Source organism: Balaenoptera musculus, chromosome 1, assembly GCF_009873245.2.
Source record: "Balaenoptera musculus isolate JJ_BM4_2016_0621 chromosome 1, mBalMus1.pri.v3, whole genome shotgun sequence".
In the NCBI taxonomy this organism is placed as follows: Eukaryota; Metazoa; Chordata; class Mammalia; order Artiodactyla; family Balaenopteridae; genus Balaenoptera; species Balaenoptera musculus.
Genome location: NC_045785.1, coordinates 109,499,174 through 109,522,393, shown reverse-complemented (window position 1 = coordinate 109,522,393; position 23,220 = coordinate 109,499,174). Strand labels below are relative to the sequence as shown.

At 40.9% G+C, this 23,220-nt stretch overlaps 1 protein-coding gene and 1 long non-coding RNA gene across 5 annotated transcripts in view; one reads left to right on the top strand and one right to left on the bottom strand.

Moving 5' to 3' along the window:
• The first annotated feature begins 11,802 nt into the window (after positions 1 to 11,802).
• POGZ (pogo transposable element derived with ZNF domain) overlaps positions 11,803 to 23,220 on the top strand; it is a 46,625-nt gene continuing 35,207 nt past the window's right edge. For 2 of the 4 annotated variants that reach the window (XM_036861156.1, XM_036861137.1), the window contains exon 1: positions 11,803 to 11,961. The gene's annotated coding sequence lies outside the window, so the exon portion shown is untranslated. The remainder of the gene's footprint in view (positions 11,962 to 23,220) is intronic. The other 2 variants (XM_036861128.1, XM_036861146.1) reach the window with 1 other exon arrangement.
• LOC118899440 lies at positions 13,950 to 22,726 on the bottom strand. The gene is made up of 3 exons (XR_005020946.1): positions 22,717 to 22,726; positions 17,869 to 17,872; positions 13,950 to 14,035 (listed from the first exon to the last, which is right to left on the bottom strand). It is a non-coding gene; the product is annotated as an uncharacterized LOC118899440 (long non-coding RNA).

Below are 23,220 nucleotides of genomic sequence, written 5' to 3'. Positions count from 1 at the left end.
AAAAATAATCCGAATTAAACCTGGGCTGAGTTAGGTATAATCTTACCCACTTTTAGACGGGACATCTATTAGAATGAAGTAAAACAAAACCTCAAAGTCATAACCCATGGAAATTGTTCATTACTTACCAGGGTGATGGTTTGGGGAGTCGGCCTCCATTGGCAAAATTACTATCACATCAAAATCTTATTCTGTGTATCTGGTGAGGGCAGAGGACAGAGACTTGGAGACCGATCTTGGGACCTTTCAAAATGTACTTTACATCTAAATTAATTTGAGAGAGAAAGGAAGTAAGAAAAACTCTTTTTTTATATCGCATTTTAATTTTTCCTCCAGGTCGCCTCTTCTTCTGCACTCTTAATATGGCTCCCTTCACGCAGTCTGAGGCCAAGAGAGCATCATGACAAAAAGAAATGATCAATAAAAAAGACGGTTCTTGACAACCCAAGCCGACTCTAGGGTTCGGGAGACCAAGGCCCCATCCTCAACTCCCCGGCAGCCAGCGCCCCCTCCCGGGAGGCGGGTGCGCAGCAAAGGAGCGCAGGCCGCCTCTGTCCTTTGCTGGACTTCAGCGCTTTCTTCCCACCCCCGCGTCCGGGTTCCTCCTGCCCCGTCCCGCCCCCGCCGCTGGCGCCTCCGCGTCCGCGTGCCGCCCAGCCCCGGGCGTTCGCCGCTCCAGCTGCACCGGCCGGCGCTGCCCACCCACCCACACGTCAAACGCCCTCTTTTCCCCTGAAAAGTTTCTAGACTATAGGGACTATTTTCTTCTAATGTAACCTTCCACCAAACTGGAGGGAAAAGTTGGAGGCCGGAGAAGGGCTGGGGCGCTGGGGGAGGTCCTGGATTTTAAAAAAGAGGTCACTCTTCCTTGAAAATGAATAATTGCGCCTTCAAGCCAGAGCTTGGTTTGTTGGGTTAATTGTAAAAGGTGCACGATGATGCTAAATATTTAAGATGGAGTTGTTTTTTTTAAATTAATATATAGTAAAATAGATTGCACTAGACAAATGGTTCTTGTCTTCGGACCTTGCAGTTCTTTCTATTGTTTCTCATCTGTCCCCTTCCTCCCCGCCCTCTCCCAAATCCTTATGTTCAGCTATAGACAAAACAAGGTCCCCTGGGAATGACTTCTTAAATCCAAGAGACAAAAGTCAAACCTAGAAACTGCTCTTCTGGGAAGTTGGCTGAATTCTGTCCATATTCTGGATGGGTAAATTCACCTGCAGAAATATTTAATGATTAGGAAAACCCAATAGGCCTGTATTTTTCAGATTACGAGTGGCAAAATCAGTTTGGCAAGGAGTATTAGGGAGGGAGGAAGGGAGGAAGAAAGAAAGGGAAGAAGGGACAAGGGAAGAAAGGAAGGAAAAGAAAGGAAGGAGCCAGCATAAAAGAATAGAAAAATATTACATAACTAAGGATCAATATTCTTTCATGGGAGCTTCCCTGGGGGCACAGTGGTTAAGACTCTGCCTGCCAATGCAGGGGACACGGGTTTGAGCCCTGGTCCAGGAAGATCCCACATGCAGTGGAGCCCACGTGCCTAGAGCCCGTGAGCCACAACTACTGAGCCTGTGCTCTAGAGCCCACAAACCACAACTACTGAGCCTGCGTGCTACAACTACTGAAGCCCGCGCACCTAGAGCCCATGCTTCACAACAAGAGAAGCCACCACAGTGAGAAGCCCGCGCACTTCAAGGAAGAGTAGGCCCCGCTCGCCGCAACTAGAGAAAGCCCGCATGCAGCAATGAAGACCCAACGCAGCCAAAAGTAAAATAAATACATTTATTAAAAATATATATATATTCTTTTGTGAAACCAGTATTATGAGAGAATACTGTCTGTTTGCATGTACCGAGTCTAGATGTAGAATATATTTCTTACTGTGTGTTATGGTCAAAAAATGTTTGAAAACCACTGCACTAGACAATGGGATTATTTTAGGAGGCTTTGATTAGAAAGGTTTGAAAAGTCATGTAATTTATTCCTCTATACTTAGACGGTATTTTATTTAAAGAATAGGCCAGAATTAATTATCCTTCTTGCTTATCATCTTCCCATCTCAACATATGCTATTAATGGTTTGTGAATAATTTGTTTCTTGAAAGCTATTATTTCAGTAAAGAAAGCTATAGCTTAAAATATGAAGGCAATTCTGCCAAGCTCCTCTTTTCTCTATGGCTCCTCTATTACCCTGTGACCCCAGGGCCATGGACACATTCCACATGTGTCTGAAAGCGCTGTCTGCAGTGCAGTCCTGGAAGCTTGGGTTGCTGGAATATCACGTACTCAAATACTCCTGTGGATCTATTTTATTTTTATTTATGTTTACTTTAAAGTAAACATTTTTCTCTTTTCCCTAATTGTTTATTAAAAATTTTTTATCATCCTGTTTAGGTCATATGAAAGCCTGAAGTGATTGAATTTGACTTTGTCCCTTCTCAGTAGGGGAAGCTCTCTTTTGTGCTAATCAGGGCTGTGGTCTGTGACTGAATTTTCTATCTTTGCCCCCATTACACACACTCACTTCATTCCTGCCATTTTCATTTGTTCAACATTTGGATCAGAAGGCCCACGTGAATATGCGGGTGAAGGTGCCGATGGTAGGGAAACACTTTTCATTGTCAATAGTGGGCCACTGGCCCAGTAATAACAACAATAAAATAATAATAAAAATAATTATTATTAACACTTATATTTATCAACATTTATTTATCAACACTTTTCTGTGCTAAGCAAATTACATGCATTAGGTCAGTGAATTCTCCTAATAACCCTATCTCATAGTTGAAGAAACTGAGCTTAAACAAGGGTAAGTAATGTGCTAGTTAGTGCCTGGCAGGACTCTTTACCCGCTGCCCATCTCTCCTTTCATTTCATTTCACTGACTCCCTGAATATTGGATCTGAGTGTTTTCCTCCAAAGACCTCTTGCCTAAAAGGCGATTGTGATATCAGTGAGACAGTTTATGTTCCTTGAAGTCATGCCTTGTTAACTGGCATCTGAAGTGCACCAGACACACTCCACAGATCTTGTTTACCAGGCAAGGGGGGTCATTGCAAACGTGGATGGAGGAAGGGCAGCCCCTGGGTAAATTGTTTACAAAGCTGTGCACAGATATGCTTTGGGAGAGAAGAAGAGCAAACACTGCGAACTTACTTAACTGGTTGTTATTTCCTCTACGTGTTCATCATGGGCCAGGGTTGCTATTCAGCTAGCTGTTCAACATTCTGAGTATCAACCCTGGCAGTAAATCTTGGCGTTTGACCTGTCGGGGTCATGGGGCAGTTGTTGGAGCTCTATGAAGGAGAGGAACAGGGGATGGGGAGAATTTTAGTGCAATTAGAAAAGTAATCTTTTGAAAAATAGCATGCTTTCCTTTTTCCCTTTCTGAGAAAATGACTTTATCCTTAGTTGGCCCTTGGCATCCATCCGCCTGGGGGAGATAAAGATTTGTTACAGAAGGAATGGGGAAAAAATTACTGAGATATTTGGCTTCTGACATTCAACATAGGATTTTATAGCAAGACAAGAACTTTGTAAGCCAGGTTAGTGGCTTGAAGGAGGATTTCCTAAATTCCCTTTAAAAAAAAAATTCCTGTACCTCCCTGAAGAGCCCAGCTTGGGGAACTTAACTCAGGGAGTTCTCTCAAAGGGTATGACTGCCAGGTCATGATGCCTGTGCTCAGTGGTAGAAGGACGTGAAGAAGAGGAAGGCAGGCAAGCCTGTGTCTTTGACCCTGGGGGGATACTGGGAAGAAGAAGGGGAATCGAGAAATAAGGGGAAGGGGAAAACTGTCAGATGTGTGTCCCAATTTCTCCTCTCCAGGCTTCTGTGTAGAGATGACAGAGGTGCATCATATAATTGGAGGGAATAACAGGGACTGGTCCTATTTGGGCCCCTGTGAGGAGACCCAGAACACTCTATTCTCCTCTGTCACACCAGGTAAAGGTGTAGTCAGGCAGGAGGCCTTGAGGTGTAGCTTTCCTGGGAAACCCACAGTGAGAGCCATAGTGGCTGAATGTCTGACTAAGGAGCTGGCTGGAGGGGTGACCTTAAGGGGCAAGGTGACACTGCAGTGAAGACTGCAAAGGGAACACCCCCCTCTGCCACCCTGGGGCCATGGCCAGATGGGCCTCATAGACAAACGGGAGAAGGACCCGTAGAGTCAGAGAGCTGAGGTGGGGTAGAGGGAGAGCCACGAGGCCTGAGCACCCTAAAGGAGGCCAGGTCCCTTATATCCACACGGTCTCGAACCACAAATTTCAGCTGCAAACACCAGCAGGGCAAGCAGTGGCGAGGTGGAGAGGGACATTGCCCCAAAGGCCAGAGGAGTCAAAGAACACTGCACTTGGGGGATCTCTGGATTCTCTCCTTTGTCATGTGGTTGCATAAGCTATGCTGTCCCCTGATATACTTGCAGAAAAGCTGGGGAAGAGGGTGAAAGTCTGAGAATGCTGAGAAAACTGAGTGTTATCTTCATCAGGAGAATGAGTGTTACCTAAAGGAGTCGTTTACATTATTTGATGAGACTTAACTTTCTTTTTTGCTTTTCGTTAAATTATTTTAATAATTGTGAAATACTTAAGAACCACAAGAAGTAAGAAGTCATATAAGGAACCTATGTACCTACCACTCAGGACAAAAAATAAAACATTACAAATACAGTTAGAATTTCCAGTGTATCACTCCACAAATGCCACTTTTATTAGGTTGAACAATATGAAATTGCCAATATTTGATTGTTTTTTACCTACAAAAAACCCCCCAGTAATGTTATATGATTCAACCTGATTATTTATCCTTTATGGGTTTGATCAGTACCTTGATCATTCTGTTGCCCACTTAGAATGTGTTTCTTCCTTTCTCTTACTTATCCACATCCTACCTGTGCTTCAAGACAAGATCTGAGCCCTACTCCTTTCAAGAAGTTTTCACTGAAGACTTGAGCCTACATAGAGCTTTCCTTTTTCTTTCCAGAAAGTACTGTCTCACACAGCATTATTTTATATGTCATATTCTTTCATTGTCTGGATCACATGGACTAGCACCTGGCGATATTATTTTACCTGTTAACACTGTTTTGTTAATTAACGTGTCGAAGAAATAATAGGGTTTGACTCAATGTTGGTGGATTAAAGACAATATACAGCTTACTTCTTGGAAGTTAGTTCCAGTAATTTTATAGAAGATGCTTGAGCCCAACACCCAAACTATTTAGGAGAGATACCTTAAGGGGAGAATCTGGGAAAGAATCAGAATAGGGAGTCTATCATCCATGAGTGTAGTCCAGTTTTATCATGTCCCATAAAATACTTATAGTATGCTATAGGACATCTTAAGAACTAATAATAGGGACGTCCCTGGTGGTCCAGTGGCTAAGACTCCACGTTCCCCATGCAGGGGGCCCGGGTTCAATCCCTGGTCAGGGAACTAGATCCCACATGCTGCAACTAAGAGTTTGCATGCCACAGGTGAGACCTGGCGCAGCCAAATAAATAAATAAAATAAATATTTTTTAAAAAGAACTAATAATAAAAGCCACTATTTATGGAGTAACTAATATAAGCCAGGTGCCATCCTAGGTATTTTATATACTATCATATCTGTTATACAATAACCCTGCAATATAGGTAATATCAAGCTGTATCCAGTTAACCATAATGATTCCCATTCTTAGCCATAAAAGTGTTCTGGGGTAATTTCTTTCTTTTTTTCAAATCCAATCTTTATACCAATGTATTTGTCAGTATAGTTAGGCCATGCTGAATTAACAAATTAATCCTGGAATCTCAATGGCTTAGCACAATAAAGGTTTTTTGTTGTTGTTCTGGTTAAGTCCAATGTATTTTGGGAAACTCACTAGTTCAGCTCTCCTCCCTGGGGTGACTCAGGGATCTAGAGTGTTTCCATCTTGTGGTTCTACCATTTCTCTAAATGGGAAGAGAAGAGCCACACCAGCCTTTAAGTGCTTTAAGTGGGCTGGGAGTCACCAATCACACTCATATTCCCATTTGTCAGGACTCAATCTTGAGGCCCTACCTCAAGGCTGGAAAATGCAGAGAGTACATGAATATTCAATGAGTCACAGCCAATGAATCAGGTAAATGAGGCCAGGCATCCCATGAGGGTCACTATATTTGCAGGGTTGGAGAATCAGAGATAACCTCCTCAATTCCAAAGGTATCAGTTCAACTGGATGAGGTAGCTAGACTATCTGATCATCTTTCAGGTCTTAGAGGTTCTTGGACTTTCACAGATATTGAATAACATTTTGGGCAAAGGTAAAGGAAGAAATAAAATTATAGTAGTAACAATAGTAATTAATAATAATAATAATAATAAGCCACTTGTCAGAATGAGAAGAATCTCTAGTTCTTTGGGCACACATGTTCATATGATTATTGAGAGGCTATCGTTTCTTTGGTAACACAGGGAGTGAAGCATCTTGTCCAATGAGCCCAGGCCTGAGGCTCTTTCCCTGGGGTTCATGCACAGGCACATGAATGGGCTTTAAGCCTGAAAGTGTTTGCAAAATTTTGTGTATATGCACAAATGTGCATCTTTCTGGGGCAGATTATCCATAGCTTTTATAGAGATTTTCAAGGGGTTCATAATGCGGAAAAGGTTAAGATTCACTTCTCTAGACTAGGTATAAGATCTCTGAATAGGAGAAGCAGAGATCAGAGGCTGCCAGGAAGCAGGTGCATAGGAAAGAGGAAACTCATATTCGCACTTGACTCATAGTACTTACACACCAATGCATTTACACACAAACCTAGAAGCGAGAATTATTTCCTGGATGAATGAAGGTTAAATCATTTTCCTCCTATAAAATGATTTTAAATTGGTGAATCTTGGCACTCTCACATTTTCAGATTTTATTACCTTTATGTGTCAGGCAATAGAAACGGCATTAAAAAATGAATAATTGGCTACCACAGGAGATGGCCTCCTTGCTACCTCTAACTCTTACTGTACATACTCAAGAATAAGAAGAGACCCAAAAGGATCTGACCACTTATCTACACCAGAAAATTTTTTAATTTAATTCTGGAGGATACCTCAGTCTCCTCATCTGTAAAACAATGATATTAATCTTCACGTCCTTCAAAAGAATGACTCAAGTTGTTTAATGTCCACAGTTGTGTTCTGGAAATTATTTATGACTACAATAAAATACAAACACCGCTAAATTAGAAAAAGAATGTATCCTAGACAAAAAAAATTTTTAATTTTACTTTGCAATCTCTTATAATGAACAAGCCACATAAACAAGTGTGTCCATAAAGTAATCCAATTCATTTTTCCGTGAAGTTTTATGGAATCAGTTTAATTACTTGATAATCATACCTGCTCAACTCCAGTGCAACAACCTAGATGAAACAAGTATAGGTTTGCTTCTGAGTATCTCTTAAATAATATTAATTTAATTCAAAGTTTAACTAAATTATTATCTTCCATGAAATCATATAGCAACTCACTGAGAAGTCTTGATGACGGATGACATTGCTGCTCATGTATTTCTTGAAAAATATATTTTGAAGACAGAGACCTTCAATTGCTTCTTGCTGAAAGCTAATGAGGAATTCTTCTTTGAGAAACCCAGGCTGAAAACTTCCTCCAGCTATTTCTCACCTCCTTAGAATTTTCTGAGCCCCTAGGAAAGTCCTCAGCTCCTCTAAACATAAGGAGTTAGCAAACAATATTCTTAAATACAATCTACAACAGCCTCCAAGTTCCCCATTTTTTATTTGACACTGGTCAAACATAGATCTTCACTTATCCTTTATTTCACAATGATTTCCCTGCAAGCTAGGCATTTCCATGTCTCCTTCCTACTCCACACGTTGACTTCTTTAGACTCCCGGGCTTAGTGCAATCAGTTGTCAATCTTTTTGAGCTGGGAGATGCTCGGGTGGTGAAAATGTTTCCACTGTTTTTCTAGCTGTTCCAAAATGAGTAGCTCCCTTTGAGCTCCTGGTTTTGATGACCCTAAGTGTGTTCTGTAAGAGCGGGATGCTCATTTTTAAGGAAACCTGGCATTGGCCCCCACGAAGCTGCTTTCTGCCTGGACTGACCTTACAATCCTCTTCAATCCCCACCCTGGGACATACCATTCAGCCTCACACTGAACCTGAGGAGTCAGTGATTGGGTCTGTACATTAACAAAGTGACAGCAGAGGAGCACCCATGGCTCACTACTTCAGAAGACATGTTGAAATCATTTGTGTCTCTGCCTTGACACTCTGCAAGTTACAGGTGGTTCCAATTTTCAGCTCGTGGCAGAAACCATAAGCCAAGGAAGCAAATAAGTGTTTCTATAAACTGTTGAAAAGAAACACTCTCCTGCTACCTAACTGTGAAATGCCCAACTTGGGACTTCCATTAACTTTTGACCTTCTTTCTTAGAAACCCATATGGAGAGGATTCAGTTTTTCTAAGTTGGCTACTGAAGACTTGGGTCGCTTTTTAGCAGCAGTATTAGGGTCCCAATTTCTTCAATATACCAAACTGGATTGGCTTTCAGACCCCTCCCCAATATGTTATAGAGGTACATGTGAATTGATTTCTAGGGATTTAATCCAGGTTATTTGTTCTGCTGCTTTGGTTCTCCCATCATCATCAAGATGGTTCAAATACAGGAGACCACAAGTGTCAGTTCTATTATTTCACTCTAGAAACTTGTGTTAGCAGACGACAACAAAATGTTCCAAGACTGTCCAAATTAATACACGCTCTCCCTCTTCAGCTAGGAGAATACGTTTCTGGAAATGGGAACGCTAACTATAAAGCCTTTTTTGACATGTTGCTCTGGTGTTGCAAGGTGGTAGAGTTTTCTTCAAATGCTCTGAACTTATAGATGTCTCTGCCCCCGATTTCTTCCAGCTATCAGTCGTTCAACTGTTGATCAATCCTCCCAGGCTGTGGCATAGTTAGGATACCTTTTACAGTGTCAAAGAACTTATTCCATTCCCTGATTATCTGTTGATCTTTACCCTTGTTTCCTGAATTCTTTCCTCAAAGATGCCTCCAGTCCCTGCAAAACTCCCATGTTAACATTCAGCAGGATATTCTTCCTTTATTTTTTTGTGGCAGGCATAGCGCCATCACTCACACACATTTTGTTAGCCATTATGGGTCAAAACTGTCTCCCAGGGCACAAACTAAACTACAGAAAAATAGGTCACAGAGAAGTAAACAACGTACTGCAGAACTTACTCAGCAGCTCCACAGCTCCCACCATGGTCCAGGCCACCATCATCTCTCACCTGAAAATTGCAATAGCTTGCTAACCTTGCCCCTACCAGTTATTCTCTCCAAGCGGCCAGAGTGTTCCTTTAAAGATGTTTCTCAGGTCATGTCACTCCTTGGCTCAAAATCCTCCAGTGACTTCACTTTCACTAAGAGTAAAACCTGAACTTGGCTCCACCTTCTTCAGGTCTGTGCTCAAACGTCACCTTTATGACAAAGCCTTCTCCAACCACCCTCTACCCCTGTACCACACTCCCAATTCCCTGTCCTGCCCTTTTCCCCACCATAGCACCTATCACCATATCACATATTATATATTCATTTATTTGTGTGGCAGATCGTATTCTCCCAGATGACCACAACAAGATTTCACGTTCCACATACTTTTCTTACAATGTGATGTTTCTACTACTCCCTTTGAGAGATGTTTCCCATCCCTCTTGAATCGAAGTGGGCCTGTAACTGTGGTGGAAGTGATGCTATGTGACATCTGAGGCTAGGTCACAAAAAGCCAGACAACTTCTGCCTGGTCCTCTTGGGGCACTAAATCTTGGAACTCAGTCACTATGATATGAGGAAGCCTAGGCCACATGGAGAGGCCAACAGCTCACTGTTTTGACCAACAGCCCCAGCTTCAGTCCAAGCCAACAGTCATCATCAACTTCTAGACTTTTGAGGAAGCTTTTGAGATGACTTCAGGCTCAGCCACTGCATGAGACTCCAAGTGAGAACTGTTTAGCTTAGTCTAATCACCTGCCAGAACCGTGAGAGATAATAATAAAATTGTTGTGCTAACCCACCAAGTTTTGGGACCATTTGTTATTCTGTAATAGATATTGGAACAATTTATGTGTATACTGTTTTATGTCTCTCCTCATTAGAGTATAAGTTTCATGAATTCAGGGATTTTGTTTTCTTTGTCATTCCATTCCCAGCATCTAGAACAGTGCCTGGCCTATAGCAAGTACTCAATAAATATTTGTTGAATAAATGAATACATGCATGATGCATTTTCAGTATGGTATGCTAATGGTAATTGGTCAGTGGTAGATGGTACAATCTGCTGGGCTAGACCTCATTGGCAGAGAGCATAAGCTGGCACTTAGAGCATGGCAAAATATTTTTCACCAAGAATATTTCAGAGGCAAATGACATTATAATGAATTGAATTATTGCAGGAAAGCATAAAATAGGATTAGAGCTTCATGCAGAATGTCTTTTGATGATTGATTCCATAATCCCAGCATGGGCTTTTCCAGATCAGGTCTGGAACGGTTTCAGAAGAATTTTCAGGAGGCTCAGTGATTCTTCCAATTCAAGTAATAAAGTTCTTCCTAAGAATGACTAGTTGAAATCCTTCACGTGTTTTTGAAATGTATGAAATGGGATGATGAAAATAGGTGGTGGTGCGTGCATGCCCATGGGTGCACAATTTGGAATGCTTACCTCCACTGCCTATTTTCATCGTCTGGTGGTTTGGAGTGTGTACCTAGAGAAGGAATAAATGTGGTTCTGCATCTCCCCAGTCTTGCACCAAGTACTTTGACTTAGCATTTGGTTTGGAGCAAATATTTGCGTATTGCTTAAAGAGCAACAATATCCTCAAATATCCAAGGAAAATACTAAAATTTTATCATCACTTCAGGAGGTAATAAAGGAAAAAATTTCTTAGTTACTTGGAAAAGAGGTTAGTTTTTGTTTGAGGAAAAATAACAGGAGGATAGTCTTGAATGGACAAAGCAATTTCTTTGGGCCAGTCCGTCTCAGCCTTGATTGGAGCAAAAAGCACAATTGTAGAGTCTACGGTTTCTTTGAAGATCTCTGCTGAGTCTATTCATCTCAAAATAGTTTCCATACATGAACTACCTTAATAAGCAATCATGTGTGACTTCCTTCCAGAATCCAGAAGGGTTCAGGGTAAAAATGGCTTTTAAAAGTTCTTCACTTAAAGCTACCTGACCGAATGTCTCTTGAAGAAGAACGAGTGCCATTTTGATGCCTTTGTTCCAATATCAGTCGTTGGTGCCATTGGGCCTCACCATCTGGCCTGTGGCATGAGGTTCCCCTTTTGATTAGGTATAAGCCTTGAGTGGAAAGTGTGGAGATTCCCAAAATTTCCTTGGAAAGTCCAGGGAAGTATTTTCTTTGGAAATCCCATCTTTCTCACCAAAATTTAGATATTGCTTCTGGGCTAATTATTTTTCATTTCATTTTAAAAAATTATTTATTTATTTATTTGCAGGCCCAGACAAACTTGACTAGAAAAGAAGCCCGGGCAGGGGTTAGGATGAGCACATGACGTGCGACGCGCTCCAACCAATTGAAAAACCACGAAAGGGGGAGGGCGGAAGTGACGAGCCGTATCCCTCCGCGGGGCGAGAGGGTCGGTGGGGGGAGTCAGCGTCTCTCTCCCCCGCGCCAGCTCCCGTACACGGAGCCGCATTCCTTGGCCCCCCCGCCCCCCTCCCTCGGGGCCCCCCCGCCCCCCTCGGGAAAAAAATCCACCCCAAATCACTCGAACCCGAGGGAGGTTTCCTTTCACCCTCGGGGAGACGAGCTTTCAACGGTTCCCTCTTCTCCGTCTCCCCCCAAGCCCCCGTCCCCTCCCCTGCTCCCACCCCCTTCTCCCGGCGCCGGGTGCAAGGTCCCTTTAAGGCGACGGCGCCTTCCTCGGGTCAGACTACCGGCGGCGACGACCACGGGAGGTGAGTGAGCGAGCGAGCTTTCTCTCTCCCCACCCCCCTTCTCCCGGGGGTTCCGTTATCTTTTCGTTCGGCGAGGCGTTCCGAGGCGAGACAATGAGAGGGGGATGGGGCGGGAGCGCGAGGGGTGGGGGCGGGGGCCCGGTGGCGCGCGCCCCCGCCCCCCTCGCGTGGCGGCGCGGCCCGTGGCGGTGGCGGCGGCGGCGGGCGTGGGGTGCGGCGCGCGAGCGCGTGTGTGAGTGCGTGCACCCCGGGAGCCGCGCGGCGGGCCGGGCAGGCCCCTGTCTGCCTGCCGGTCGCCCCCGGCGCCCGCAGCGGCGCGCGCGCGCGCACTCGCGGTCCACGGCCCCGCACACACCCGACGTCCACACGCACACCCGGCGCGAGGCGTCTCGGAGGAGTGGGCGGGCGCGGGCGCGGGCGGCGGCCCGCTGGGGAAGAGGCGGGGGCGCGGGCGGCGGCGAGACGGCGGGGCGCGGCGGGAGGGGAGGGCGAGACCGCGCAGGGGAGGCGGGCGGGAGGGGCGGTGGGCCGACGTCCCCCGGGGGTGGGGATGGTGCTCGGCCGTCCCCGCGCCACCCCCGCCGGGGAACGAGTGGGGCGCTCTTTTTGAGCGCGAGGAGGGAAATGAGTGATTGCTTAGTCTCTCCCTTGTGTTATGTAATCCCCGCTCGGGCGTATAGTACACCCGAAGCCTTAGTGCCCCGCAGTTAACAAAGTCTCCTCCCCCGGCTCTAAAATTTTGGGGTGGCGCCGTGATTTATAAAATGGGATGTGGCGGAAAAAAGCTTTATTTTCGTATGGCTATATCCTGCCGCGGTGGGCGCCATGTTTATCCCAGGGACTATTTTCTCTAGATTCTTAGCACCTTCTGAAAAAGAGTGATGTCGTTGATCCACCTGCTTTCTCTCCATTCTGCGAGTTGTCCTAATTTCCTCTTCTGTCAGACGCGGGAGTCCCTCAAATTGTTAATAATACTGGACGTTTCTCTCATTGTCTTGGATGTTTTCAGCTCAGAAAAAGGTAGAGCTGGAAAGAGTAAGTCGTTTAGCCCAAATCTCTTTTTCGAGATGGAAATTGAGGTACAGTGCCCTATCCGAACAGCCGTCAATCTGTTGCAGTCTGTGGCCCAGCCTTCTGCGCTCTTTTAGAGACCTCCCACCGCAGCTCAAAACCCCACAGAAGTACAATTTCACTTTCAAAGGAATTTTCCCATCTAGTTGAAGGGAAACGGCAGGGCCGGAGGGCTGCTTCTTGGCGAACGACATTGAATTTTGAGACCCCTTGCTTTTGGAACTGGGAATTGGGCTTTGAACTACTTAGCACAATCGTTCTTAACTTCGGGGTGCATAAAAAGTACCTTGAAGATCTCTAAAAGTGCGGTTTGGGGGGCCTCATCCACAAGCTTTTTTGGATGGGATGGGGAGAGGGGTATCATCTCTACATTTTTAATCTGCAGTCCTTCAGCTGAGACTGATTAAGGTAACCACCATATTGAGAGTTATTGATCCAGCATAAAGGTGCTCAAACTATAATCTTTGAACACTTAAGTGGCAATCTATGCCCTTGATTTCCTTCCCCTTTCGTATATTATGGTTATAATGTACCAGCTATGCTGATGTATCTCAAACTAAAGGAACTAACAGAGTGAAGACTCTTGGGATGAACAGAATTTTGTTAGTTTCCACCCCCACCTTGAACCAGTGGTATAATCTAGAAAAGCAGTTCCCAAAATGTGGTCTGCTGACCCCTGGGGATCCCCTCAGGCCCATTCAGGAGAGCTTCGAGGTCATAACTGTTTTCAAAATAATACTGAGACACTTTATCTTTTTCACTGACATCTGCACTTATGATCCAAAAGCAACACTTAATAAAACGACTGCAGGAAACTCTATACTTACTTGAGAATGTCTTTGATGAAGCAGTAAAAATAGTTTTATTAAATTTCAGCCTTTTAGTACATGTCTTTTTAATTTATAAGAATCTGTGACCATCCATGTACAATGCCTGGTGTCAGTCTATTTATCTCTTGTAAAAATAAAATACAGTGTGTGTGTGTGAAAAAAAAAAAAAAAATCTATGACCAAATGGGAAGTGTGCCTGAAGCACTTACACTGCCTGCTGAGGTAGGTCTTGGTCATAAGGAAAGGCATTTGTGAGATTTAGTTCTGAGTTGCTTGTTTCCTGGAACAGCATTTTTACTTGAAAGAACGACTGATAAACTACAGTTTTTAACACTTAAGTGTTTGCGGATGTTTTCTTGAAAAAAGTGTGAGCTTGTCACTACAAGGAAAACAATTGACAGTATTTGTTCCCAGTGATAAAAATTTGAGAGTGAAAATTAGAATTTTTAAAAAGTTGATATCTCAAGCTTAACAACTTCCTGGTACTTGACTTTTCTTATAACGTCAGTTTTAATGATTATGATTTTTTTTTAATTTTGTATGATGAAATGTGTCAACAGTTGGAAGATAGGCGTAACTCAGTAAATCTGTATTTTCCAAATGACCATTGCATGATGTTTGAAAGTCACCATGAGTAAGAAATCATTTCAAAATTTAAGGTACATCAGTGGATTTTAACATAACATTCATTGATAGGGTTTCAGATTCCAAGATGCAATTATCCTTTAAGAAACTATCATTTGTCTAGTTTTAGTACTATATCAATATACAAACTATCTGAAAAGGTTTTTAGGATACTTTTCCCTTTTTCTATCTGTGTGACAGCAGATCTTCGTTATATACTTAACCAAAACAACATAGAACCACAGACTCAATGCAGAAGCAGTTATGAGAATCAAACTCTTCTATTAACCTAGACATGAAAGATTTGCAAAAACGTAAAACGTTATTTCACTCTTTGGGGGAAAAATAGTAATTTTTAATTGAAAGTGTTATTTAGGTTAACATGTAATGGGTTTGTTTTTGAATATACTGATAAGTATTTACATTTTTTACATTTTAATTTCTAATGTAAATATCAAAAGGTAAAGTCCACATAAAAAAAAGCTCTTTGGGATCTTTAATAATTTTAAGAATGTAAAGGGGTCCCGAGACCAAAAACTGGGTCTGTCCTATCCTTCTGCTCCTGAGATCATCCAAATCTGTCTCCGCATAGAAACTTCCGGAGAATTCAGAAATGTTGGAGTTAATAATGGAAGAGGCAGTGACTTGGGGAAGAATTCCGGAGCAAAAAAAGCTTAGTAAATATCCCAGCCAGGATTCAAACCAGCTGTAACCTAGGGCAACTTACTCTCTAAACCTCGTTTTGACCTCATCTGTAAAATGTATTACTTAGGGTATATAGTGAGAATTAATTGTAATAATGAATGTAAAGTGCATAATAATGCCTGTTATTATATCATAGTAAAATAAAGTGTATTCCAGATAATGTTTCAGTCTTTATTCTCCATATATGTGTTTTTGTTGAAAGTGGAGATATTCTGATTTAAATTACAAACCCTAGAGCTGGTGGTATCTTTGTCATAATATCAGTATGGTAAGACTTTGATAGATTCTTTGGCAATCTGGTTTGTGATAATAAGCCATATTCACAAAAACGTATTTTTACATGTAACTCCGGAGGAGAGGAGAAAGGACTAATGTTTTGCTAGTATTTGGCAGAGTTAAATGAAATTGAGTAGAAATGGAATTTAGACAACATACAACTATCAGTGAAGAAGAACTTTTCTTGGGAGAAGAACTGAATATTGTACCCTTTAAAAATAGGAAACTTAACTGCTCACTTTAGTTGTTTTAGTAAAGAGCCCATAATGAATATATTTGGGTCCTTCTTGATAGGAGATTTGCTGCCAGATAAGTGGAAAGTATTTTAAGTTTGAGAATTTTAGGCAGATTATTAAGACTACTTAGGAACCCATTGTGAATATTATATGTGAGGTTCTACAGCAGTTCCTGTGAGGGACAAAATGGGCCATGCGGAAGACTGGGGAAATAAACGCTTTTTATTACAAGTTTAACAATAATTAGTTTTATAGCCATACTAAGTATTCAGCCCTGTAGGTTTTCTGGAATTAATCCCTTTTAAAGTCAAAAATTGAAGTAACTTGAATACCGACTGTTTTGAGGATTATTATTGTTTATTTCTCACTCAGGAGCAAGAGAGTGGTATTCTTAAATTTTTTGTTTAAGACATTTTTTCTGTTTCAAATGTTCTTTTTATCTTGATTTATGGGTGGGTATGCGCTAGCAGTGAATTGAAAATGTTAGATACTGAATTCTTCATTCCTGGAGTTTACTTTAGAGCTATAAAAGAACCAGACAAATTAAAGGAATTCAACGCTTCAAGAGCCAAATCTGTTTGGAGAGTTTTGGTAGAAAACATGTTTTCCTAATCTTATTTGAGGTGAAGATAGGTAGACATTTCTGCCCATTAAATACTTCAGAAGTAGACTGACAGTTGTAACTGAGGGATTCTTTTTGCCGCTTTTAAATAAGATTGTATAAAGGGTCTCTTTGTATCTTGCTTTTCAGTTATGTAGGCTTTTACTGACTAGCTGATTTTGTAGGACCTGAGTATAAGGTAGACTACCATATTTGCCGGCATTTAAGATACAATTCAGTCCTCCCTAGAATGGTATGTATCTGGTACACCCATATTATGGATGGAAAGATGAATGCCAAAGACTTAAAGACTATGGGAATCACTAATAGTCCTGTGTGAGTTGCAGTGTTGAGTAAAACCTACTGAGTGCACGAAAATCATATTACCAGTGTAATTACTGCTACAGAATACAGAAACCAGATAGGTTACCAAGATGTCAGATAATCATGATGCATTGATTAACGGAAGACGGCAGTGTTCATGTCATCTTACAGTACCTCCTTGGTAACCTGTATAACTCAACTTCGATTTATTTTTTCTAACATTTAATTATTGTGCAACATCTTTAGAAATGTGTATATATAATCTATGTGAAAATTGCTCCTAGAAATGAGAACGAGTTTACAGAAAATTCAACCCATGAGGCTACCAGTTTGATTTGGTAAATGGCAAAAAGAAAATGGCAGAATATAGTAGAACAAAATATCACAACCAAGATATGAGTAGGTAGTTTTTCCCTGTTACTTTTTTCTTTTTTTTTTTTAATTTCAGCGTTATTGAGGTGTAATTGATGTATAAAATTGTATAATGTTAAACTGTACATCGTGGTGATTTCATATACATAAATATTGTGAAAGGATTCCCCCCATTCAGTTAATTAACACATCCATCACCTCACATACTTATCTTGTGTGTATGTGAACTCTACTCTTTTAGCAAATCTCAATTATAGTGTTATCAACTATAGCCACCATATTTTATGTTAGATTCTCAGACCTTGTTCATCTGATCCCAACTTTTTATTTTAAGAAAATTTCATGCATGTAAAAAAGGTGAAAGAGTACTACAAGGAGTATCTACAATGAACCCACCACCTAGACACAATGATTTTTTTTTCATAAATTTATCCATTTATTTATTTTTGGCTGCGTTGGGTCTTCATTGCTGCGTGCGGGCTTTCTCTAGTTGTGGTGAGCGGGGGCTACTCTTCACTGCGGAGCTTGGGCTTCTCTTGTTGCGGAGCACAGGCTCTAGGCACACGGGCTTCAGTACTTATGGCTCGTAGGCTCTAGAGCACAGACTCAGTAGTTGTGGTGCACTTGCTCCGCGGCATGTGGGATCTTTCCAGACCAGGGCTCGAACCCACATCCCCTGGATTGGCAGATGGATTCTTAACCATGGCGCCACCAGGGAAGTCCCGACACAACCATTTTTAATGTTGGCATATTTGACGTCTGTAAGAAAACGCCAAAATATATATTGGCTGAACCACCTGAAAGTCACAGTCATGATACTTCCACTGAACATTTCATGCATTTGCTAAGAATAAATACGTTCTCCTACATAACTCTAATACCACTATTCTTTCTAAGAAAATTAAAAATCATTTCCAAATATCATCTTGTATCTAGTCTATATTCAAATGTTCCAGTTCTCCCCAATATGTCATTTATAGCTTTTTTATGAACCAGAATCCAGTAAAGGTTTACATGTTGCCTTTTGTTACATTGCTTTAGTTTCTTTCAGTCTGGTTTAGTCTTCTCACTCTGTGTGTGGGCATTCATGTATACATGTGTGTGTGAGATTGACATTTTTAAACTGTTAGTAGTTTTATAAAATATTCCATATTCTGCACTTGTCTGATTATTTCCTTTTAAAATGTCCCACTTTTTGGATTTATCTCATTATTTCCTTGAGGTGCTACTTAACTTATTCCTCTACCGCTGTGTTTCCTAAAAACTGGAAGTTAAATTTAAGTGCTTGATTTGATTCAGGTTAAACATTATTGTCAATAGCTTTTGTTTGTTTGTTTACAAAAGAACAAGCCACAGACCAAACAGCTGATGACAGGTAGAGTTTGGATTATTGACTAACATTTTTCTATTTAAACTTATTACTGTCTTAACTTTTGGCTTTGAGACATAGAGCTACTTCCGTAATTTTAAGTTCAAGCATAACAATAGGACTTTGAGAAGGACCACAGAAATAAGTTTGCATCGTGTCATTTTGGTTCACTGCTCTCTGGAAAGTTGAAGAGGCAATAAGAGCTGATATATTTAGCAAAAGCAACCCACAGAGGAATAGTAAAGGGCACAACCAGAAATTTTAGAAATGGAGATTTTGGGACTTTGGGAAATTATTTTCACAAAGATTATTTACCAGTTAATACTGATAGTAACCATAAATTTACAGAATTAACATCATAATGCTTAAGTTTTATAAGGAGAAATTACGTACTTAGGCAGCAACAAGTTTCACAGGTAGATCATTATAGGGTGAAACAAACTAGATGTATATGAGTTTTATAAAAATGTTTTTACTGTGTTAAGATGTAACCATTTGAACAATTCATAGGGATCTTGTTCTCATCTCTTCTGTTGCAGAGAGGATACATTATTTTAAAAAGAAATGAGAAAATTAACATAACATTGTAAGTCAACTATACTTCAATTAAAAAAAAAGAAATGAGAGTTCTTTATGCATAGAACGTGGGATGATTTTTAAAAAAAATTTTCCCCTTCAGAACATGGATTCAGTTTGATCAGGGTTTCTCAATCTTGGCACTATTAACATTTTGTGCCAGATAAGTCCCCATCTGTCTCATGCATTGTAGGATGTTTAGTAGCACCCCTGGCCACTTGCCACTAGATAGATGCCAGTAGCACCCTTCCCCAACCCCACTCCTAGTTATGACTACCAAAAATGTCTCCAGACATTGCTGTATGTCTTCTGGGGGCAGATTATCCCTGTTTGAGTATTACTGAGTTGGATAAAAGCCACTGGCATATGTGGATTCCTTAATGATCTAGGTTTCCCTTTATATAACCTATGTACAGCCGTTGAACACAGTTCCCTTCTGCAGATATGCTGCACAGCTTGGACTGTGCTTAGTATATGTTGGAGAACACTGGAATATGATGACATTTTTTAGCTCTATTGGAAATTTTATTGAAGCTAGAAATGAGCTCTTCATTTGTAAGGTGTAGGTCTTTTGCTTTATCTCATCCCCCTCCCACCTCCCAGTTTGCTTGGAAAAGAACCTTATTAGCTATGTGTTATGGGTAAAGTTTTTGTTAGGAGTAGTTGAGAAATTTGATATCTTTAAGGTGATCTGTTTATATCTTGGCATTCAAGAAAAGACAGTCTTTAAAAAAATAGTTACTGGGGACTATATTCAATATTTTGTAATAACCTGTAAGGGAAAAGAATCTGAAAAAGAATATATATATATTATACATATGTATATTACATACATATGTATTATATATTTTATATATATGTATGTATAACTGAATCACTTTACTGACACAACATTGTAAGTCAGTTGTACTTCAATTTAATAAATAAATAAGAAAGACATGGTTCCTGCCCTCTCAAATATTTCAGTCTAGTAGTTAAGGGAAGAATGTTAAATTGAGTATCTTATACGTTAGTTAAATATGAATGTTCCTGTTGTTTCAGAGTATCAGCTGAGGGCCCCAAACTAGGAGTCATAGGAGCTAAGCAACCCTACATTATGAAGTATGTTACGGGGACTTCCCTGGCAGTCCAGTGGTTAAGACTCCATGCTTCCAATGCAGAGGACGTGGGTTTGATCCCTGGTCAGGGAACTAAGATCTCGCATGCCCTGTGGCGTGGCAGTAAATAGGTAGATAGATAGTAAGTTACAAGACCATCTCTGCAGGACTTGTAAATTGGGTAAGTCAGAAGCTACTTAGGCTAGTGTTTGGAAAATTCGCCATTTCTTTGGAAGTTAAACATACACTTACCCTATGGCCCAGAAATTCCTCTCCTAGTTATTTATCCAAAATAATGAAAACATATGCACATACAAAGACTTGTGCCCAAATGTTCATAGCAGGTTTATTCATAATAGCCTGAAAAATTGAAAACAACTATCTGTCAACATGTGGATGGATAGTTTATCCATAAATGGAACACTACTCAGTAATAAAAAATAAACAAACTACTGAAAAATGCAACAAAACATAGATGATTATGTTAAGGTAATGAAGGCAGCCTCAAAAAAAGTTACTTGCTAAAGGGCTTGGTTAAACTACATGTGTCCTCTTTGTTAATCTTTGATTGTTCTTAAAAAAAATTTTTTAACTATATGTAAATTCTGCCAGTGAGGAAAATGATGTAGGCAACTTGTTAGGGGAAGGGAAAGGTTGGAAAAAGAGTGGAAGTAATGAGAATTAGTTAATAAAGTTTAAAAGATTGAAACATCTCAAGTAAGAATCTCAGGAGAAAATAGAAGTTTGTTTTCAGTTTCTAAGACAAGTTTTATTTGTAGATTTGGAATTTTTCTGCCAAATGACATAGAAGTGAAATTGAAGGTAGCTGACTAATAGTTGGGGGTTGATATGGAGATAATTTTATGTTTAAAATGAGCAGAGGGACATCCCTGGTGGTCCAGTGGTTAAGAGTCCGCCTTCCGATGCATGGGACATGGGTTCGATCCCTGGTCCGGGAACTAAGATGCCACATGCTGCAGAGCAACTAAGCATGTGCACTCTAGAGCCTGCGTGCATCACAGCTAGAGAGCCCATGTGCCGCAGCTACTGAGCCCACACACTCTAGAGCCCGCGCGCCACAACTAGAGAGAAGCCCACGCACCACAACGAAAGATCCCGCGTGCCGCAACTAAGACCCGATGCAGCCAAATAAATACATTTTTTTTTTTTAATGAGCAGAAAAGTCACTAGCATCTAGACTGCGATCTTGGAATGTCATTCCACACCAAAAGAAATCAGGGCTCCTTAGAGAAATGGCTGATTCTAGGTCTGGGGCAAGAATGTATGAGGTGAGCCTGAAACTTATAGCCAGGATTTTATCAAACACAAGGGTTGTGTCAGAAGGACTCAGGAGCTAACTGAGAAGTTCCCAGTAGCCAAAATAGGACACTTTGAGTATCAATAAGGATAACTGCAGTGGATCAAAACATATCAGATATGTTTAAATTGATGTGTCATATGATGTGATATAATGATAGTTCAAGAACAAGCTTATTGGACTTCCCTGGTGGTGCAGTGGTTAAGAATCCGCCTGCCAATGCAGGGGGACACAGGTTCGAGCCCTGGTCCGGGAGGATCCCACATGCCACAGAGCAACTAAGCCCGTCTGCCACAACTACTGAGCCTGCGTGCCACAGCTGCTGAAGCCTGTGCGCCTAGAGCCCGTGCTCTGCAACAAGAGAAGCCACCGCAAGAAGTCCGTGCACCATGACGAAGAGTAGCCCCGGCTCACCGCAACTAGAGAAAGCCGTGTGCAGCAACAAAGACCCAACATAGCCAAAAATAAAATTAATTAATTAATTAATTAATTTTAAAAGAACAAGCTCATTGGTCACTTTGAGGAAATGCTAGTGAAACAGATGATTATTTTGAAAACTGGTAAAGGGAAAGAAGCAAGATGGAAAGAGTCGAGACTTTTACTGTATGAACTGCACCACTGGGTAACCAAATAGTAGATACGTTTTGTTTTTTTTAAATCAAGGTGTTTCAGTTAATAAAAGGGAATGATAGATTTAGAATGACTAGTTCTAGGCATTGAGCCTGGATGGAAGGATTCCTGATGGAAGAAAATCCTGCCCTTGTGAGTAGTCTTGGGGGAAAAAAATGTTAAACCTGTATCTAATCATGTCTCTAGATCCAGCTATCAATTTCAGGATATACAGAGGCCAGAGGCATATATTAAATGCCATGTGTATGTAATCAACAATATCCAGATTGTAGAAACTGCAAGAGGTGACCTGGTTCTTCAACAAATAAATTACGGGGGGGGGGGGGGATAAAGATGAAGGAAGATCTATAAATTAAAAGAGACCTAAGAAACTTATCAAATAATCATAATATGTGGACCTTATTTGAATCTAAACCAAACAAACTTTAAGAAATACAGTATTTAGTTAAGACATCGAAGCAACCTAAATGTCTATCAACAGAGGAATGGGTAAAGAAGATGTGGTACATATATACAATGGAATATTACTCAGCCATAAAAAAAGAACGAAATAATGCCATTTGCAGCAACATGCATGGACCTAGAGATTATCATACTAAGTGAAGTAAGACAGAGAAAGACAAATATGTGATATCACTTATTTGTGGAATCTAAAAAATGTTACAAATGAACTTATTTACAAAACAGAAGCAGACTCACAGACTTCAAGAACAAATTTATGGTTACCAAAGGGGAAAGGTGGGGGGAGGGATAAATTAGGAGTTTGGGATTAACATATACACACTACTATATATAAAACAGATAATCAACAAAGTCCTACTATATAGCACAGGAAACTCTACTCAGTATTCTGTAATAACCTATATGGGAAAAGAATCTGAAAAAAAATGGATATATGAATATGTATAACTGAATCACTGCTGTACACCTGAAACTAACACAGTATTGTAAATTAGCTATATTCCAATATAAAATAAATTTTAAAAGAAATATGGTGTTTGAGAGAATTTGAGATTTCAGTGTTGACTAGATATTTGATATTAAGAGACTATAAATCTTTTAGGCATATTAATGGTACTATGATTTATCTATTTATTTATTTTAAAATTTGGCCATGCAGCTTGTGGGATCTCAGTTCCCCAACCAGGGATCAGCCCCAGCCCCAGCAGTGAAAGCACCGCGTCCTAACCACTGAATGACCAAGCAATTCTCTATGATTTTTTTTTTTTT